The following is a 20,380-nucleotide window of genomic DNA, read 5'->3' as shown; positions in this document are numbered from 1 at the left end:
TCGGGGAGGAGAACTTGATGCCAAACTTCAGTGGTACATTCGGCATGTCGTTGGGTCCAACTATAACGCGCTGCATGGTGGCGAGTTTGCAAAGATGGACCTCGCCATGGACGCCGGGAGTGGAGCTGCGCATTATGCAGACTATTGCGCACAGTTGATTCGTAAACCGACGTCCTGTGGCTGCACGAAAACTATTATTCAACATGGTGGCGAGCCATAATTCGTAGGTAGTGGTCATCCACTGCAGTAGCAGTTCCGGGCGGCCTGAGCAAAGCATATCATCAACAGTTCCTGTCTCTCTGTATCTCCTATGTCCGAACAACATCGCTTTGGCTCACTCCGAGACGCCTGGACACTTCCCTTGTTGAGAGCCCTTCCTGGCACAAAGTAGCAATGCGGTCGCGATCGAACCGCGTTATTGACCGTCTAGGCGTGGTTCAACTACAGACAACACGAGTGTGTACCTCCCTCCTGGTGGAATGACTGGAACTAATCGGCTGTCGGACCCTCTCCGTCTAATAGGAGCTGCTCGTGCATGGTTGTTCTCATCTTTTGGAGAGTTTAGTGACATCTCTGGACAGTCAAAGGGACTGTGTCAGTGATACAATCCACAGTCAACGACTATCTTCAGGAATTCTGGGAACTGGGGTGAGCCAAACCTTTTTTTTTTTTAATGTGTCTATAATTTTTAAGGGTCATTGACAGCTGGTGAAACGAAAATTGTTACAGGTTCTTAAAAAGCTGAGGAAGTTTTCGAGACATGGCTCAGACGTTCGCAAGAGGATTGATAAGCACTGTTAAATAGGATTCATAACCATTTTGGTGTCAACTACCAAAGTGTTGTGGGGCTGCATTGCATTCATCTCGACACATGAGCACGTTTTGAAGATGATTTTCTATATACTGTGAATGATTTAGACTACATACAAAACTTGACAGAGCCAGTCGGTGAAGCTGACAGAAAACACATTCATCTAAAATGCTCAGAAAATTCTGGTACAATGTTTATAGCTATAAACCATTTTCATTCAGTCATCCTACAAGCAGTTTGAAATCCTAACAGGAAATTCATTTTAATCGATGTTGGGTGATATGGCAAGGAAAAAGATGGTAGATTTCAATCTTCTATTGTGTTTCACTTGATGAAAGAACGGGTGTTTAATGCACCGCCAGTCTCCCCCCTACCAAAGACATCAGGTATGTTGCCTCTTGTGTTCATTGAAAATAAGGCATATCCATTGTTGGGACATTTTACCAACTCTTACAGTCGATGGGTCTTAGATTCAGGGAAAGAATATTTCGACAAATGCTTTTCCAAACAATGACGATAAAATAAATGTGCTTTAGGAATAACGAGCGCAAATGGAGCAGATTTTGGAAGCCAATACAGACTCACCAGAATTTTCTGACATTATTGTGGAATTTATATGTTCTCCAAAACATTGTCACTGACCTAGAAGAATTCCTGAGAGTCGATGAGCAACATACAGTAAAAATCGAGCATTCTATAGAAGGCACTTATCAGACAGGACAAAACTTTAATAGAGCTTCAAATAAAGCTGTCCAAACGAAACGGTTATGAAAACGTATTTTTCACGAAAAAAATAGATTTTATTTTTCAGCTGTGCTACTTCAACTTTATTATCGTCTATTGTTTTACGATAATGAAAGAAACAGAAGATTATGGAAATATATACTGTACTCGTAGTTTGTAGGCTAAATGTGCTGCAATCTCAACAGACAACTTGTCCGAAATGAATCAGTTGTGACGTTACTTGTTTCATGGTTGCATGAAGGACTCCGAGTAAAAACAACTGGTATCAAGGCTTCCGATGATTCCATTTGCTCAATAGCACAACAAAAGAAACACACCAGCTACAGTAGTGACTCTGCTACCAGCAGCAACAGCCGCCGGATGCTGTCGGCTTTTACCGAATGCAGGCGAAGTCACTCGAACGTTCCGGCCATCTCGATGTCACGACCAAACCATGGTTTATTCGCTCAGCGGCGCTCTGCTCAATGGCTCACTGCTTGCAGCGCCACTACATCGAAGCGCCAAGGAAAGTGGCAAAGGCATGCGTATACAGAAGCGTAAACAGGCAGAATACGGCTCTGCGGTCAGCAATGCCTATTTAAGACAACAAATGTCTGGCGCAGTTGTTACATCGGTTACTGCTTCTACAATGGCAGGTTATCAAGAGTTTGAACGTGGGGTTATAGTCGGCGCACGAGCAATGGGGCACAGCATCTCCAAGGTAGCGATGAAGTGGGGATTTTCCTGTACGACCACTTCACAAGTGTACCGTGAATATCAGGAATCATGTAAAACATCAAATTCCCGTCATCGTTGGGGCCGGAAAAAGATCCTGCATGAAAGACGACTGAAGTGAGTCCTTCAGCGTGACGGAAGTGCAACCTTCCTCAAATTGCTGCAGATTTTAATGCTGGACCATCAGGAACTATCAGCGCGTGAGCCATTCAACGAAACATCATCGACAAGGGTTTTCGGAGGCAAAGGCCCACTCGTGTACTCTTGATGACTGCACAACACAAAGCTTTACGCCTCGTCCGGGCCCATCAACACCGATCTTTGACTGTTGATGACTGGAAATAAGTTACCTGCTCGGCCGAGTCTCCTTTCAAATTGCACCGAGCGGATGGACGTGTACAGGTATGGACACAACCTCATGAATCCATAGACCCTGCATGTCAGCAGGGGACTGATCCAGCTGGTGGAGGCTCTGTAAAGGTGTTGGGCGTGTGCAGGTGGTGTGACATGGGACCCCTGATATATCTATATACGACTCTGACAGGTGACACGTACATAAGCATCACTCGCATCCATTCATGTCCATTGTGCATTCCGACAGACTTGGGAAGTTCCAGCAGGACAATGCGACACCCCACACGTCTTACATTGCTACAGAGTGGCTCCAGGAATACTCTTATGAGTTTAAACACGTCCACTGGCCAACAAACTCCCAAGACGTGAACTATATTGAGCATATCTGGGATGCCTTACTACGTTCTGTTCAGATGAGATCTCCATCTCATCGTATTCTTACGGATATATGGACAGCCCTGCAGGAATCATTCCTTGAGCACTAGTTCAGACATTAGCCGAGTCCATGCCACGTCGTGTTGCGCACTTCCATGTGCTCACGGGGGCCCTACACGATATTAGGCAGCAGGTGTACCAGTTTCTTTGGGCCTTCAGTGTACAATCACGCGCACCGAGCAGGACTGGTTTGTTTCGCAATCGCTCCTCTGCTCGCCGTGTCGCCCTGCTCTGATGCTGCCGCGCCGCTCTTCTACAATCGTAGCCTCAGGGTGCCTGTTGTATTTGTTGTTGTATTCAGTGTTCAGTCTGGTTTGATGCAACTATCCACAGTAGCCTACCCTGTGCAATTTTCTTCGTTTTTGCATAAACCAGAAAACCTCCACACTCGATTCTTTAAAGAATCGAACCATGTGTCGTACAATGATATAATTTTGCATGCACCAAGTGGTTATACTTTAAGTGCAGATAGTCACAGTGGTCCAGTGTGAGCTATACTTATCGTATGACAGCAAAACTTGGAAGGTAGACTAATGCATTAATGCAGAACCGATTAATGTAAAATATGAGTTCCAGGTTTGGTGACCAGTTGAAAATCTTGCGCTGTACAGTGTTTGTATGATAGTATGACAACCATGCTGTTATTTGATATACCATAACATGAGTGAACTGTATGGCTATCGAGGAGAGAGACTGTGCATTCTAGTGATACTGTTTTATGTGAACGGCAGAAATATGGTGTTACACTGAGAGAGTAATGCTGATTGAAATGTCTGAGGAGAGGCCTGATATCATTTAAAGGTTTAAAGAAGATCATGATGAAATTGGAAAACACGGTTAAGCTTGGTGTGGGACCTGGGAGAGGAAGGCGTCCTATCCCAGGGGAAATTATTGACGAGGTTGCAATTGCTGTAACTGATCATGCAGCTTGTGCCCCAGGTAGTGTTAGCGCTCCTGCAGTGAAAGTCGAGAATTATCCACCCCATGGTCAACAATACAGGAATTTTTGCACTGGTATCCATACGAGATTCAGACGGTGAGCCAACTGAAAACTAACGATCCGCAGGAACATTCTGAATTTGCTCTTTGGTTTCTTGCACGGATCGAATTAATGATATGTGACTAGACAATATTTTGTGGAGCGACAAGGCATGTTTTAGACTGAAGGGTGCAGTGAACACACATTACGGCCCGAATTACGGATATTGTTAAACTGCACATTATGCACAAAGAGCCACTGCACTCGCCATTTGTGACTGTGTGGTATGGATTCACAAGCACCATTATTCTCGCTCCATTCTTCATCGAAGAGAATACACCCACAGCACCTGTCACGTGTGTCGTGATGTTTGCACATTATTGGGACGTCCTTGTACAGCACGTGATTCCTGCTTTGGAAGAGCGCAATAGTGTGGGACCCATTATTATAATGCAAGATGGGGTAATGTCTCATGTCATTGACCTAGAGAAAAATCTGCTTAATGCCACCTTCCACGAACTTGATGTTTCCACATCACTGATCTGAATCCATGTGGATTTTGGCTCTGGGAATATTCAAAAGAATATGTTTATAAGGGATACAATTGGTCCCTGTCTGATCTGAAGGCCCGTATACAGAATCACATTGCTCAGATTTCACCAAAATGTTGTGAACAACTGTTGAACATGTCGTTTTACAAACACAGCACCTTGTGGACTACTTTGTTGCTCATTTGGAACAAATTATGTAAGCATCAGTTAATAATAAAATCAACATTATGCCGTTTTCATTTGTTTGATCCTTCCCACCCACGTTCCATTCCTAATCCATTACGTATGGAAACATTTCTATACGTCTTTCTTACATTCACAGCTCCAGATTTGCACATGGTGGCGAAAATTGGAACTAATCTTTTTCAAGCAAAAATGAGTTACACATTAATGCATTAGAATTTCTATCAAGTTTTATTGCCATATGATGATAACAGCCCACACTGGACCTTTGTGAGTAGCTGCAATTTATTAGCATCCAGTACAATCAGTGCTTTATGTTACAGTACAAATCGTGCTGTGAAAAAAATTAGCAATAACGAAGTAATAACTTTAGTCGTCATGCTTAAGCTGCAATTTTACTAAACAAGCAGGAAAATGTGGTAAATAATAAAATTTGTTCCCTTGAGTGTGAGGGGAGGGTGAGGTGCCAGAGATACAAAGTTTGCTAAAGGTTTGAAATTATGCGTAAAGTTTAACCGGTAAATCTCCAAGTGCTGTTATTCTCAACCATTGGATGAATATAGTCTGTGTAATTAGTGCAATGTGAGTTACGCTCCTCAAACATACACAGCTTCTATGTTTTAATACTTGATTTATTTTGTTAAAGCTTTCATGCTATATTGTAGCTCTAAATGAGGAGATTATGAGACAATTTTAAATTTTTAAATTCGATAAATAATTATATGAAATATAGAAAATCAAATTTATGTTTACCCTGAAGGCTATTAGATGTGGCTGTGCTCTGGGTTGACTGCTTCGTAATGTACACGGTGTCCCAGAAATGTTGCTACAAACTACAAGGGGTTGTTGAGGGTGTTTTGAGACACAAATTGATGATTGGAACTCATGTTCAGAAACATCGTTAAACGATGCTCAGACCGTCAAAGCTACAGGTGCCAGCGCCTGCCACCTATGATGAAGTGCTCCATATTCTCATGCAGGAGCAAATCAATTTCGTTGGAATAAAAACTGATCCATTCACTGTGGCGAGATGTCTCTGGGGGTGTACATACACTGGCAATACAGACTGCCCCAACATAATGGCCAGGCCTCGTGCAAATGGCAGATACCTGACATCTGATGCCTCAGTGCTGTCACACAAGAGGATGGCAGTCCCACTGATAAATGGAATGCTGTAGGTTGTGTACCCATAAATGCCCAATCGCACCTCTGGGTGGAATTCTTCAAGAAGGGTGATCTCCAGGTCTGTTGCCCGGAGCATGTCATAGAACATGTGCATTTTGATCACAGAGTGTACACTGTTGTCATTGACCGAACCCACCAGTAAGATTGGGACATCTTATGGTAGATTATGTAGGTGCAAGTGGCGGCCCCACGGTGGTAATGGAGCCACTTGGTTACCCAGCCTCGTGGCAGCCATGTTTAACGTAGCACTTTGCGAGTATGAGTCTCCCACAGGTGGAGCTCCAGACCCGTATGATGGAGGAGCGTCAATGGTGTCTGGTGCGTCTTCTGCCTCCATTTCAGCAGCCCAGTCATCCAAGGGGGGAAGGGCTTGGTGACTGGATACTGTGGGCAAATAGCTCCCTTGCCTGGTGTTCATCCTGAGGAGCATTGGTCATAGGATCCTCTGGGCTGGATGAGCCCACTGTCCTGTCTGCGGCGTTGGATGCCGGCCTAGGTAAAGCCCGTTAGCAATGACAAGTCAGAGGCAGTGTAAGCAGCTTGCTTCCTTTCCCCACCACACAGTCATCATCCATTGAGAGGCAGCGTATTTTATGATGCTTCAGCACCATTGTTTCTAAGACGATGTGTCAACTCTGGTCAAAGGACTGGTGTCAGCCCATTTGGCTGTGAGGCTGACGTCCAGAACTGGGGCTCCTGGTATGACGACATTTGTATACTTATATGGATATGGTGTCTGTTCTTACGGACCATATCCATATAAGTATAGAGTTCTGGCCACACTGGCCATGACCTTCTTCTTCTGTGCGGATGCACACATATTCCCCGAACTCTTATGGGACTTGGCAAGAATGTCTTCCACGTGTAATGAGTGTGTTAGGGTGGGACACTACGAATGTAGTGTGTGGACATATAAGGTGAGAATGTGGGTCTCGCGGGAGGCGTGCACGAGATAGTCCCTGCAGTGGTGCTACCGTCTGTGCCCTCAGTGGCTCAGATGGATAGAGCGAAAGCAGGAGATCCCGGGTTCGAGTCCCTGTCCGGACACACGTTTTCACCTGTCCCCGTTGATATATGTCAACGCCCGTTAGCAGTTGAAGATATTAATTTAATTCTAATTTCGTTCCAGACAGCTGCAGGTTATCAATGATGCCTGTTCTTTTGGACATGTCCGAAAGAATAGACACCATATCCATATAAGTATATAGTTCTGGCAACACCGGCCATGACCTTCTTCTTCTGTGAGGATGCACACATATTCACCGAACTCTAACGGGACTCGGTAAGAATGACTTCCACGAGTAATGAGTGTGTTGGGAAGGGACACTACGAATGTAGTGTGTGGACATACAAGGTGAGAAGGTGGCTCTCACGGGAGGCGTGCACGAGATAGTCCCTGCAGTCGCGCTACCATCTGTGCCCTCAGTGGCTCAGATGGATAGAGCGTCTGCCATGTAAGCAGGAGATCCTGGGTTCGAGTCCCGTTCAGCGCACACATTTTCACCTGTCCCCGTTTAATAAATTAACGCCCGTTAGCATTTGAAAGTATTAATTTAATTCTAAAAAAATGGTTCAGATGGCTCTGAGCACTATGGACTTAACATCTGTGGTCATCAGTCCCCTAGAACTTAGAAGTACTTAAACCTAACTAACCTAAGGACATCACACAACACCCAGCCATCACGAGGCAGAGAATATCCCTGACCCCGCTGGGAATCGAACCCGGGAACCCGGGCGTGGGAAGCGAGAAAGCTACCGCACGACCACGAGATGCGGGCTAATTTAATTCTAATTTCGAGGACATTTGTGGTGGGCTGCTGTCATGGCTGAGCTCATGTTTGCGTGAGGTTGTCATGAGCATGGCATCTGTGCACACCAGCCACACCACTTCCACATAAGAGGTAACACGTTCGGCACCACTGTTTGTATCGGTTCTACACGTGGCACCTGGACGAGGTGGAGCTGTAGGCAGTCTCATCGGACGTTGCCCTCGGGTCCACAGTTGAACATGTCCGCGGTTGCCAATCATAACATTGGTTCGGCAACTGCCGATATACACGTAAGACAGTAGATGCTGCAGAGTTCGAAGTGTGCCTTTTGGACGCCATTGAGAATGTATCATGTTTCAAGGATGTTCCACTTTTCTTCCATGAAGCTTAAGACCATGCCACATGGCCATAACGCGCCAGTGACGAGCGCAGCTGGGCGTTCGAACCGCAGTTCGAATATGCGCACTGTATGAAACGCTATACACACGTGGTCCACGGTAACCATGCTGATGTTACCGTCAGTCGTCTCGCAAAAACTGTTCGATTTCATAAGCCTTCTGACGCACGTTGTATTCCTCGAACGTGAGTTTCACCGTCGCCTGGAGGTAAGAGAACGCCTTATCTAGCAAAGCTCGAAATCACAACAACGATTGCGGTACCTTGAGCAAGCGAGTAAACAAACACACGTGCGGAGCGCTGCGCGACGCGCCATACATCCGACCCGTGTCGCAGCTGAAGCCCGACTGTTCACTTCAGCAGTCCAGACATGTTGCCGGCCGGTGGGGCCGAGCAGTTCTAGGCGCTACAGTCTGGAACCGCGCGACCGCTACGGTCGCAGGTTCGAATTCTGCCTCGGGCATGGGTGTGTGTGATGTCCTTAGGTTAGTTAGGTTTAAGCAATTCTAAGTTCTAGGGGACTGATGACCTCAGAAGTTAAGTCCCATAGTGCTCAGAGCCATTTGAACCAGAAATGTTCCCGTCCGACCCAAATTCTCAACTTGTCATACATTAGTAGCATACACCAGTCTATTGCTCACCGCTGTCCTGTAGCAAGAGGTTCGGACCCTGTTGCGCATCCCTACTGAACTTAACAAAGCAGTCATATATATATGTGTGTGTGTGTGTGTGTGTGTGTGTGTGTGTGTGTGTGTGTGTGTGTGTGGTGCCAGTGCTGTCGTACATGTCTGACAGAACAGACACCACACATAGATATAGATTCAACAGTGTTCTCGGTCACAACTGAATATTTTTGAATGTCTTTAGAATTGCTTTGAAATTGTAGGTTTACATTTACCGCTAGGTGTACATAATGATTTTCTACTCTCAAAAGAATATTGACGTTTCTGGTAAAAGACAAGACACATTATGCAAGTTCTAAGGATGTTCCAAACCGTTTCTTGAGCAATTTTGTAGATCAAGTGAACAAATCTTGTCTTTCTAGATTTCCGAAAGGCGTTCGTCACTGAAACACATCGTCAAACAGCAATGGAGATACCATGGTATGGAGTATCATCACTAAAACGTTTTTGATCTTTTTGACTAATACACCCCAGTACGTCACTATAAGAGAGTCAACGTTCAACAGATACGGAAATAATGTAGGATGTGCTCCAAGGAAGTGTAGTAGGACAGCTACTAATTTTCTCAGCAGCCATAAAACATTTATCACACAGTGCAAGAAGCACTATTGCGATTGCAGCTGTGTGCTGTTTGTGGCGAAATAACGATTTAATAATCTTCGCTCGTGTTTCTTGGAGTTTTCTGTGCGTTGAAGTCGTTTAATAAGTTTCGTGCTTCAGTTTTCAGCTGACGTTTCTTATTGTTTCTATTGAAACATTTTAGTAATATTTTCATTCACTGTTTTAACTTCATTGAGTGTCCCAGAGGCCGTCTGAATTTTTGGTTTTAGCTAATAAATATTGTGAAGTTTTGTTGGTATAGGTATGAGTTGTGCTTTAGTAGTGTTAACAAAACTTGTTGCTTTATTAGTAGAGAGAGAATTTAGAGACCGCTATTGTTAGTTCTATAAATAGTTCTACTGGTGTAACTGAACTTACGCAACGTAGACGTTTAGTTTTTTTCAGTAACTGTAAAATTGTACAATGAGTGAGAACTGTGGGCTCTGTCATAGGTTTGTGAGTAGTGGGTTACGGTGTCGGATTTGTTCAAAGTATTTTCATTGTAGGGAATGCAGTGGGGAGCCTAGTGGGCATTCTGGCGAGATCCTCTCCTGGGAATGCAGAATCTGTAGTAGAAAGAAGTTTATAGAGGAGCAGGTGCGTAAGATCTGTGGCCTTCAGGTGCAGTTACAATACGCAGAGAGGAACTAGATAGGCTGAGGAGGCTGAAGGGTGGTGGGGAATGGGGACTGGCAATTGGCAAGAAGGCAGCAAGGAGGAGGAGGTATTCAGACAGTTGTACTTGGTGTATATGCAATAAATTTGACCAATTCCCAGAGTTGAGTGGAGAGGAACCTCTTCTAGCTGGAGGTGTAGGAAACATGCAGCAGTCCTCAGGAGTTAGGAGGCCCAAGTCAGTTGCAAAGTATAACAGAAAGAATAAGGTTTTGCTGCCAGGTAGTTCACATGGTAGAGGTGTAGGCCAGCAGTTGCAGGAAGTGTTGGGGAGTGAGTACCAGTTCACCAGCATTGTGAAGCCTAGTCCAGGGTTGGCTCAGGTGACTGAAAGCATAGGGGAGTGATGTAGGAATTTTATGAAGGAGGCTCAGGTAGTAATAGTGAGTGGAGCAAGGAATTGTCTTGATAGGGACGAGGTAATATGATGTAGGTGGTGACCTGGTAAAGATACCTACTCAAATTGCTGGCACTAATGAGCATTTCATGCAACTGGTTCAGCATCGTGATCGGCCTTATCTTAATGCGGCTGTTAGGTGTGTTAACATGGGGCTGGAGAAGGCACTGATGGTAGAGGGCGTGGATCACATTGCAGTGATGCCAGCTGAGTCTGTCAGTAGATCAGGTTTCACTAAGCATGGTCTGCACCTCAATACGTATGGGAAGGAGAGGCTGGCAAAGCTTATAGGTGTAGCAGGTAGTGTTGGGATCACTCATGGAAAAATGCCTATAGTAGTTGGTGTTAGAGCGGCACCTGTTTTTAGTTCGAAGTCAGCTGATAGGTATACCTGCTTAAAGGAAGCCCCTCTAACTAAGGAATCACCTTCAGTCGCCTTCAGAGGACATCATGTTTTCAACTAGAGAAGCAATTAGCATATTTCATCAAAATATAAGCGGTATTAGAGATAAAGTTAGTGAACTGTTTATAGATGTTCACTCTGAAATTATTGGTGTATCGGAGCATCACTTAAATAATTTGAGAATCGAGAGACTTCGTTAACCAGGATACAGATTATTTGGGTGTTTTTCAAGGAGTTCCTTGCGGAGTGGGTGAGTGGCCATGTACGCAGAAAACAGTATTCCATTTGAGTCCAAAGACGTATCACGGCACTTCACTGACAAATATTTGGATGTTGTGAAAGGGCAGTTGAATTTAGTGAAACTAAACGTCTAATTTTTGTTGTTTATAGGTTCCCTAACTCTGACTTCAGAGCATTTCTGCTCAAGCTAGACAGGGTTCTTGATTCACTTTGTAGGAAGTACCAGAAATTAATTATATGTGGTGACTTCACTATTAATTTTGTATATGATGGCGCAAGAAAAATGATGTTCGTAGATCTCGTAAACTCATATGGTCTGATGCAGACTGTGTTTATTCCAACTACGGTGCAGGGGAACAGTAGCACAGCCAGAGAGAATATTTTTATTCTTTACTAGGGGGCATTCTGTTAGTAAAGCGTGAATGGCCTTTCAGATCATGATACACAAATTTTAACACTAAAAGGCTTTTGTACTCAAACAAATGTCACATAAAATTACAAACTATGTAGGAAAGTTAATCCAATGGCAATGGAGAGTTTTTTAAACCTCGTCAAGTAACAAGAGTGGCGGGATGTTTATAGTGCCGATAACATAGATGACAAATATAATGCTCTTTGAGAGTTGCTTTCCATTAGAATGTTCTAAACGGAGTACTAGCTGTAAAAGTGTCTGGTTGGCTGACTACTGGGATAAGAATATCATGTAGAATAAAGCGGGAATTATATCACATTGTAAGTAGTCACAAACAAGCTACAGAAGTCCATTACAAACAGTATTGTTAGGTGTTTAAAAATGTTAATAGGAAGGCAAAGAGTATGTGGTACGCAAATAGAATAGCTAATTCACAGGATAAAATTAAAACCATGTGGTTAGTTGTGAAGGAAGTGTCTTGTCAGCAGCATAAGGTCAACAATATAAAGTCAGTCTGTAGTAAAAATATTTCTGTTACTAATAAATCAGATATATGTACAGTATTAACAATCTCTTTCTGAGAATTGCTGGTGAATTAAATAAAAATTTAGTTTCTACAGGGAATCATATAACTCTCTGTGCAAAGGCCTTTCCGAGATTGATGTCTGAAATACTCCTCTGTGATACAGACAAGGGGGAGATTGAGCCAATAATTAAATCATTGACAACTAAGGGCTCATGGAGCGCCTAGTAGAATATTAAGGTACTGTTCTGCACATGTTATCCCTGTATTGAGCTATATTTGTAATTCTTCCTTTAGGAACAGTCAGTTTCCTGAACCATTAAAGTACTCAGTACTAAAGCCATTTTATAAAAAGGGAGAAAAGAATAATGTAGACAATTATAGACCTATTTCTATGCCATCAGTGTTTGAAAAGGTTATTGAAAAGGCCGTGTATATAAGGATAATTGATCATTTTATATCACATACTTTGCTATCAAATGTTCAGTTCAGCTGCAGAAGTCGTCTAACAGCTGAAAATGCTATATTCTCTTTTCTCTGAGAGGTACTGGATGGGTTAAACAAAAGGTTTCGAGCGCTAGGCAGATTTTTTTATTTAACTAAGGCATTTGATTATGTTGACCACAAAATATTGCTCCAGAAGCTGGGCCATAACAGAATACAGGGAGTAGCTCACACCTCTTACTTTAACAACAGACAGTAAAAGGTCATTATTCATAGTGTTGAGAATGGCTGTGATTGATGTGGGGTCTGAGTGGGCTTATGGTCAAATTGGGGGGGGGGGGGGAGGGGGTGCCTCAGGGATCAGTGTTGAGACCACTTCTGTTCCTTATTTATATAAATGATATGCCCTTTACAGGTAACTCTAAAATATTTCTGTTTGCTGATGGCACTAGCCTGGTTGTAAAGGATGTTGCTGCAACATTGACTCAGTTTGAAATAGTACAGTTCATGACGTAAGTTCATGGCTTGTAGAAAATAAACGAATACTAAAGCACAGTAAGACTCAGTTTTTAAAGTTTCTAACAAACAATTCAACAAAATGCGAAGTTTTAATTTCAATGAATGGGCAAATGGTTAGTGAAACTGAACAGTACAAATTTCTAGGTGTTCAGATATACAGTAAACGGTCGCGGAAGGCCCATTTTCAGGATCATGTTCAAATAGTTAATGCTGCCATATTTGCTATTCGAATAGTATCTTAAGTAAGTGATAGTTCGACACGAAAATTAGTCTACTTCACTTATTTTCATTCCCTTACGTCGTAAGGTATTATATTTTGGGGTAACTCTTCCCATTCTAAAAGGACATTTTTGGCTCAGAAACGGGCTGTTTGGGCACTAAGTGGTGTCAGTTTACGAACCTCTTGTCGACCACTGTTCACTAGTCTGTGTATTCTTACATTGGCCTCTTAATATATATATATATATATTCGTTACTGTCTTTTCTTGTTAATAATATCAGCTTATTCCCAAGAATAAGCATCTTTCACTCAGTCAATACTCGGTAGAAATCCAACCTGCATTTGGATCGGACTCACTTAACTTTTTTGTGCAGAAAGATGTGTAGTACACTGGTGCATTCATTTTCAAAAAGCTTCCACACGAACTCAAAATCCTTAGCACTAATCCATGCGCTTTAAAATCGAAACTGAAGAGTTTCCTCGTGGGTCAGTCCTTCTACTCTATTGAGGACTTCCTTGAAAAGTTAAGCTGATTCTTATGTAATATTGTTGACTGTCTTTACTTAAATTTATGGCTTGACTTTTTTGGGTTTATAAACATTTTATTTTTAACTGTTATTATTTTTATGTTATTACTAACAAGTTCCATCAGCTTGGAGATTTGCTCCTCAATTTGATCCTACGGAACTGCACGTGTAAATAAATAAAAAAATAACTGTTCGATTTCGATTTCTTCAGGAAAGTGTAGTCGATGCATACAAGGAAAACAAGAAAAACTTGGTCAGAAAGTCTTCTTGGCATAATGACTGTCAGTTCTCTTTAAATACGAATAATTTTTTAGGCGCCTGACAAGTGATAGAGGACGCATTTGGATTTTTTCAAATCCCAAACCACAGTAAAATACAGTATATGTTATCGTGTTGGAGGTATGGAAACTGAAACAGTATGCCGTTCTCCGAAAACGACCTGGTAGGGATACTATATCCTCACCATGCCTATGTGGCTTGCTGCCGGTCAGTGGATAGCAATAACAGAAACCGACGGATGGTAAATATACACCACTGGCCATTAAAATTGCTGCACCACCATGATGACGTACTTCAGAATCGAAATTTAACCGACAGGAAGAATGAGCCGTGGCGCGACTCTCGAGCGCAAGACGCTATCGATTACTCCTCTGGTTGAGGTTGGCACTATGTGCGATCGCGATCGCGAGGGCCTCCTGTCGGAGCGGGTCCTAACGAGGGGGTGAGTGCGAGTACGGGAGTCGGGGGCGGACAGCAGGGGAGAACGGACATTGCGGCTAACCTCTGAGGCGACAAGAGAAGAGTAGTTGTGCACGGCCGTGAAGGGAGCGTTGAGCGAGGCGGCAGTCAGCATCGCTTTCCGGGGGACAAAGAGTTGCGGCAGTCCAGCGAGCAGACACTAGCTCCGGGAGCAGTGCTCCGGTTTGTGGACGTGACGTGGGTCGTATTTTGGCGCAGTATAGTTTGCTTGGTACGCATCCGCTGCTCCCTTTATGCCCATGTGTGTTGTTCTGTCCGTATGTACACTGAAAAGGTTACGCTCCGGCTGGAACAGTGACTTGTGCTTTACGCTCATGCACCCTGACTCGTTTGTTTTGCTGCAGGCAGCTGTAATTTCAGAGATTTTTTTTTCGTCGCGATTGTCTTAGCCCGGTGGTGCCTAGTATCCGAGAACAAGACAGCTAACGTGGACCTGTTGTTTTGGAGTCCTGTTTGGGCAACCTACTTATCACGCACACAAATGTATTGCTGCCGAATGAGGTTAGTCCTAATCTTGTGGAACTGAGCTTTCAGTGACTGGCTCGTCTGCAAATTAATTAATTTAACCTTGTTGTGTGTTGTTTTTTGCTTTCAACGGTGAATTTCTTGTCATTCATTTGTGTCTGTTTCGCCGTTAATAACTGTGAGGGAGATAGCAAGGTCTTGAAGGGCTTGCGTATCGTGACTGTATTTTTGGCAACTGTTTAATTTGATTTCTTGTTTATCGGTTTGATGAAAACTTATGCCAAGTTTACTTATTTCCGCCTATTTGTCCGGAAGCTGGTTTGAAGGTAAATCCGTTGGTAAATCTTTACTGGACCTAACTGTTAACTGATCTCGCGTTGAACTAATGCCATTATTAAATCGTTTCTTGTGTGCTATAAATTGTATTACTATAGACAAGGAGGCAGGGCACATTCTGTGGTCGAGGGGTAGGCACGGTTGCTGCTTTGCGCGTGGCGTCCTGTCGCTCGCTATCATTTCCCGCGTTAGTATGAGCGGCGTGCGGTTGTGTGGCCGCTTGTCAGCTGTGCCTGCTCCCGCTTCAGGGTGTGCCGTGTTTCGTGAGGCGTACGCCGACTTTGTCACTGTTACTCCTGTGTTGCTGTCGGTCGCTCACCGAAACGTCAGTCTGTTTTAGCACGGTGGCCACTGGGCCGTGACGATGTCAGCTGATGACCAGCGTTGGGGCGGTCGTCCGCTCTGAGTGGCTTCGGCCGCTTGGACTTGGAAGTTACCATATGGTAAACCAGATCAAACTTGTTTATGTGCTGTAAATTCCTAAGTAGTTTGTGAGAAAAGTTGTAACTCAGCTTTTCATGATTTTACACAATTCAAGCATTTTGGTAAGGCATTTTCCTATCTATGTTTTATTTAAATGAGAATTCTTTATTGGGGTTATTCGCCTGTTGAAGCTTAACACAAAATTTGTAACTTAGCTTTCATGATTTTACTTAATTTAAGCATTCTTGTAAAGCAGTCCTTTATCTACGTTTTATTGATTGGTAATTCCTTATTGAGATTGTTCACTGGTTGAAGGTTAACATATGTTTGTAACCAAGTTTATGTCCTTGCTTAATTGAGATTTGTTAAGAGCCTTTATTGCTAGAAGATCATTAAAGCTTGGGTGCTTGTAACTGTGAATACTGTTGTCTATGTTGTGGGCTAACCTTCCACTTCCACAGCCAAGCTGTCCTATCTACCAGTACAAAGATGCTGTGATACGCAAATGATTAGCATTCCAGAACATTCACACAAGGTTGGCGACGGTGGCGGCACCTACAACGTGCTGATATGAGGAAAGTTTCCAACCGATTTCACATACATAGACAGCAGTTGGCCGGCGTTGGCTCGTGAAACGTTGTTGTGATGCCTCGTTTAAGGAGGAGAAATGCGTACCATCACGTTTCCGACTTTGATAAAGGTCGGATTGTAACCTACCGCGATTGCGGTTTATCGTATCGCGACGTTGGTCTAGATCCAGTGACTGTTAGCAGAATATGGAATCGGTGGGTTCAGGAGGGTAATACGGAACGCCGTGCTGGATCCCAACGGCCTCGTATCACTAGGAGTCAAGATGACAGGCATCTTATCCGCATGGCTCTAACAGATCGTGCAGCAACGTCTCGATCCCTGAGTCAACCGATGGGGACGTTTGCAAGACAACAACCACCTGCACGGACAGTTCGACGGCGTTTGCAGCAGCATGGACTATCAGCTCGGAGACCATGGCTGCGGTTACCCTTGACGCTGCATCACACAGGAGCGCCTGCGATGGTGTACTCAACGACAAACCTGGGTGCACGAATGGCAAAACATTTTTTTTTGGTTGAATCTAGGTTCTGTTCACAGCATAATGATGGTCGCTTCCGTGTTTGGTGACATCGCGGTGAACGCACATTGGAAGCGTGTATTCGTCATCGCCATACCGGCGTATCACCCGGCGTGATGGTATGGGGTGCCATTGGTTACACGTCTCGGTCACCTCTTATTCTCACTGACGGCACTTTGAACAGCGGACGTTACATTTCAGATGTGTTACGACCCGTGGCTCTATCTTTCATGCGATCCCTGTGAAACCCTACATTTCAGCAGGATAATGCAAGACCGCATGTTGTAGGTCCTGTACGGGCCTTTCTGGACACAGAAAATGTTCGACTGCTGCCCTGGCCAGCACATTCTCCAGATCTCTCACCAATTGAAAACGTCTCGTCACTGGTGGCCCACCAACTGGCTCGTCCCAATACGCCAGTCACTACTCTTGATGAACTGTGGTATCGTGTTCATGCTGCTTGGGTAGCTGTACCTGTACACGCCATCCAAGCTCTGTTTGACTCAATGCCCAGGCGTATCAAGGCCGTTATTACGGCCAGAGGTGGTTGTTCTGGGTACTGATTTCTCAGCATCTATGCACTCAAATTGCGTGAATATGTAATCGCATGTAAGTTCTAGTATAATATATTTGTCCAATGAATACCCGTTTATCATCTGCATTTCTTCTTGGTGTAGCAATTTTAATGGTCAATAGTGTATGTTCGCCTCTATGTTGCCCGACTTCTCACCTCTTACACTACTTTGTCCGTGTTGCAATACTGTTTATACTTTGTGTTTTTCTGTCCGTATTAAAACATGTTGTTAAACCGTATACCGCGGTACACCAATTTGAAGGCGCTCTGTCGAATGAACACATTAAATTCCACTGTCAAAAAAATTTCATTTGTAACTTAAAAAAAATGGTTCAAATGGCTCTAAGCACTATGGGACTTTACATGTGAGGTCATCAGTCCTCTAGACCTAGAACTACTTAAACCTAACTAACCTAAGGACATCACACACATCCATGCCCGAGGCAGGATTCGAACCTGCGACCGTAGCAGCAGCGCGGTTCCGGACTGAAGCGACTAGAACCGCTCGCCCACAGCGGCCAGCTTTTGTAACTCAAAAGTAACAGATGCAAGAAACACGCCAAGAACACTATTTGTTTGGGCTAACTTCATGTACAGCACATACCATAAAGCAAACAGTAAATATGTGCCGAAACACCTGCGAATATATGCTTTTTCATTCTTAGAAGAGACACTTGGTATATGCGGATATAGACGTAAACTGTGGAATACTGCAGGTTCATTGTAGTTTTACATATCTATTGATCCGACATTAGGCGACAACTTCATAATTTTTTGTTGTAAGAACATGTGGAACGGTGCATATTGAGCTTCGAGAGTTGGAATATGCTGCTTGAGTAAAAGAGGCGGCCAAGTTCACATATAACACGCCAATGTTCCATCAGTCCCTGTTTGTATATTTACCGAACAACGGGCATACTGTAGATATCCTGCAGCACAAGATTAAAATATAAACATTGCACACTTCCCCGAGCCCAGGCAAATTGGGCAAATCGGTTGTTTATTTTGCATTAAGTGTGGTCTAGGGTGGGTGAGCGGTTCCTGAGAAAATCCCGATAAACGATGATCTTTGGCTGCCAGAAATACCAACTACGGATATGCCCTCTTTCATAATTTCTATTCATGGCAAATTGTCGAAGTACTTAACACATATTCTAAAGATGATGTTCTTGGGGAACTTCGAAACTTCTTCCGATATTCTTATCAGTTACCGACATCCAGAGGTTCATATTTACTGTAATTACGCGGAAGACCGTAGCAGAAACCAGATTTTTGCCGTTTTTCTACCGTGGCTCGCAATTATTTAAATAAATAACCATAGCAAATGGTTCAAATTTTAACTGTGATTCCTTAGGTATTTATCAAGAAACATAATTTTTCCGTTTTCAAAAAACTTTATCCGGTATCAAGATAGACCCGAAAAAACGTGATTTTTGAATACCAAAAGTACCAGTTGTGGGGAATGGCCACTCATTTATACTCATGGCGAGTCGTCAAAATTTTTCCTATATGTTCCTTAGATGATATTCTCAACGAACTGTGAAAGCTTTGTTCGATGTCATCATCCAATCGAGATGCAGATGCTGAACCTTACCATACTTATTCATACAAAATATGAACATAATATCTGGTCTGAGACGTAAATATAGTTTCACCTAGCAAGCTGAACACATAGTCAGGGTTCTGGGATCATAGCAAGAGTTCTGCGGTCACCAAAGTTTGTTTTTAGTTCCCATTTTGTCACCACTAAAATTTTATAAAGTGCTGTCTCTGTATAATGGGCACTTCACGACCTTACAAGCTTTCATGACCTGGAAATTATTTGATAGTGCCACCAGATAGCGTAAGCACCTCTCAAAAATTATTTTATCATACGAAATTCTTTGTACTTTCAAACCAAGCGCCACATTTTGGATGTACTGTATGTGTGGGATAAAAATGTTGCACGTTTTAACGGAAAACAGTGTAACGTGAACTTGGGTAGGATGTGAGATGAATTTGTGTTAACCTTATTATGATGCACACTTATTTGTTGTTTGTATGTATCAAAGTATGTAAATGTGTCGAAGTATATAAATATAATGACACAACTTCGCAAAACTACAGAATTAGTTTGAAAAAGATCTGAACCAGCTGAAAAATGCTCTCACTGGAGCACACAAAAAAGACGAATATGCTCCTTTTTAAAAGACTCAGAGAAAAAAGTGGGGCAGAAAAGTGGAACAGAAAAATGGGGCAGAAAAGTGGGGAAACAGCTGTCTCAATCCTTATTTCTGTTTCCTCACCAAAAATTTTGGTGTGCGACCATATTGACACTTCTTTGTGCTGAAAGTAGCAGAAAGGCAGTGACAGTGTAAGAGAGGGGAGACAGTGCAGTGCCAGAGAAAGAGGGTGGAGACTGGGATGGTGGGAGAAGAAAGTGGCAGTGAAATAGAAAACAGAAAGAGAGAAATGAAGAACAGCAGTTGGAGCGAAAGACACAGGAGAAAGTGGTGGTCAGTGCGAAATAGTGGCAGTAAAAGAGAAACAAAGATGGATGGAGATAGTCATAGTGGCAGTAAAAGAGAAAAGAGACAGTAGAATTGAAAAGCAGAAGAGATAAGTGGAGACCTTGGGGCAGGGGGGTGGGATGAGGGTGGTACAGGAGGGGGGGGGGGGCGGTCTGGAACCCCAAGCAAACCATCCCCAAGGACATGTGTGGGGAGGAGAAATGGTGGTTGCAGAGAAAGACAGCATACCATAAGCAAGAAAGGATGAGATGGTGGCAATGGGAGAGAAAAAGAGTGAGACAAAGACAATGGCAATAGGATAGAGACAGTGAAAGCGACAGACAAGGAGACAGTGGTATAGAAGAGAAAGGGAATGGGATGTACAAAGACAAAGACAGGAGAAAGTACCAATGGGAGAAAAAGGAAACAGTGGTAGAGAGACATGTATGGACAGTGGGGTAT

The 20,380-nt window shown here is 43.5% G+C and overlaps 1 protein-coding gene across 1 annotated transcript in view; it reads right to left on the bottom strand.

Annotated features, from left to right (window-relative positions):
• Positions 1-20,380, bottom strand: part of LOC126353899 (fatty acid synthase-like) — a 416,829-nt gene that overhangs the window by 352,140 nt on the left and 44,309 nt on the right. The window lies entirely within an intron of this gene.

The sequence above is a fragment of the Schistocerca gregaria genome, chromosome 3 (assembly GCF_023897955.1).
Source record: "Schistocerca gregaria isolate iqSchGreg1 chromosome 3, iqSchGreg1.2, whole genome shotgun sequence".
NCBI classification, from domain to species: domain Eukaryota; kingdom Metazoa; phylum Arthropoda; class Insecta; order Orthoptera; family Acrididae; genus Schistocerca; species Schistocerca gregaria.
Note: the sequence above shows the minus strand (reverse complement) of the source record. Positions and strands in the feature narration are given on the sequence as shown.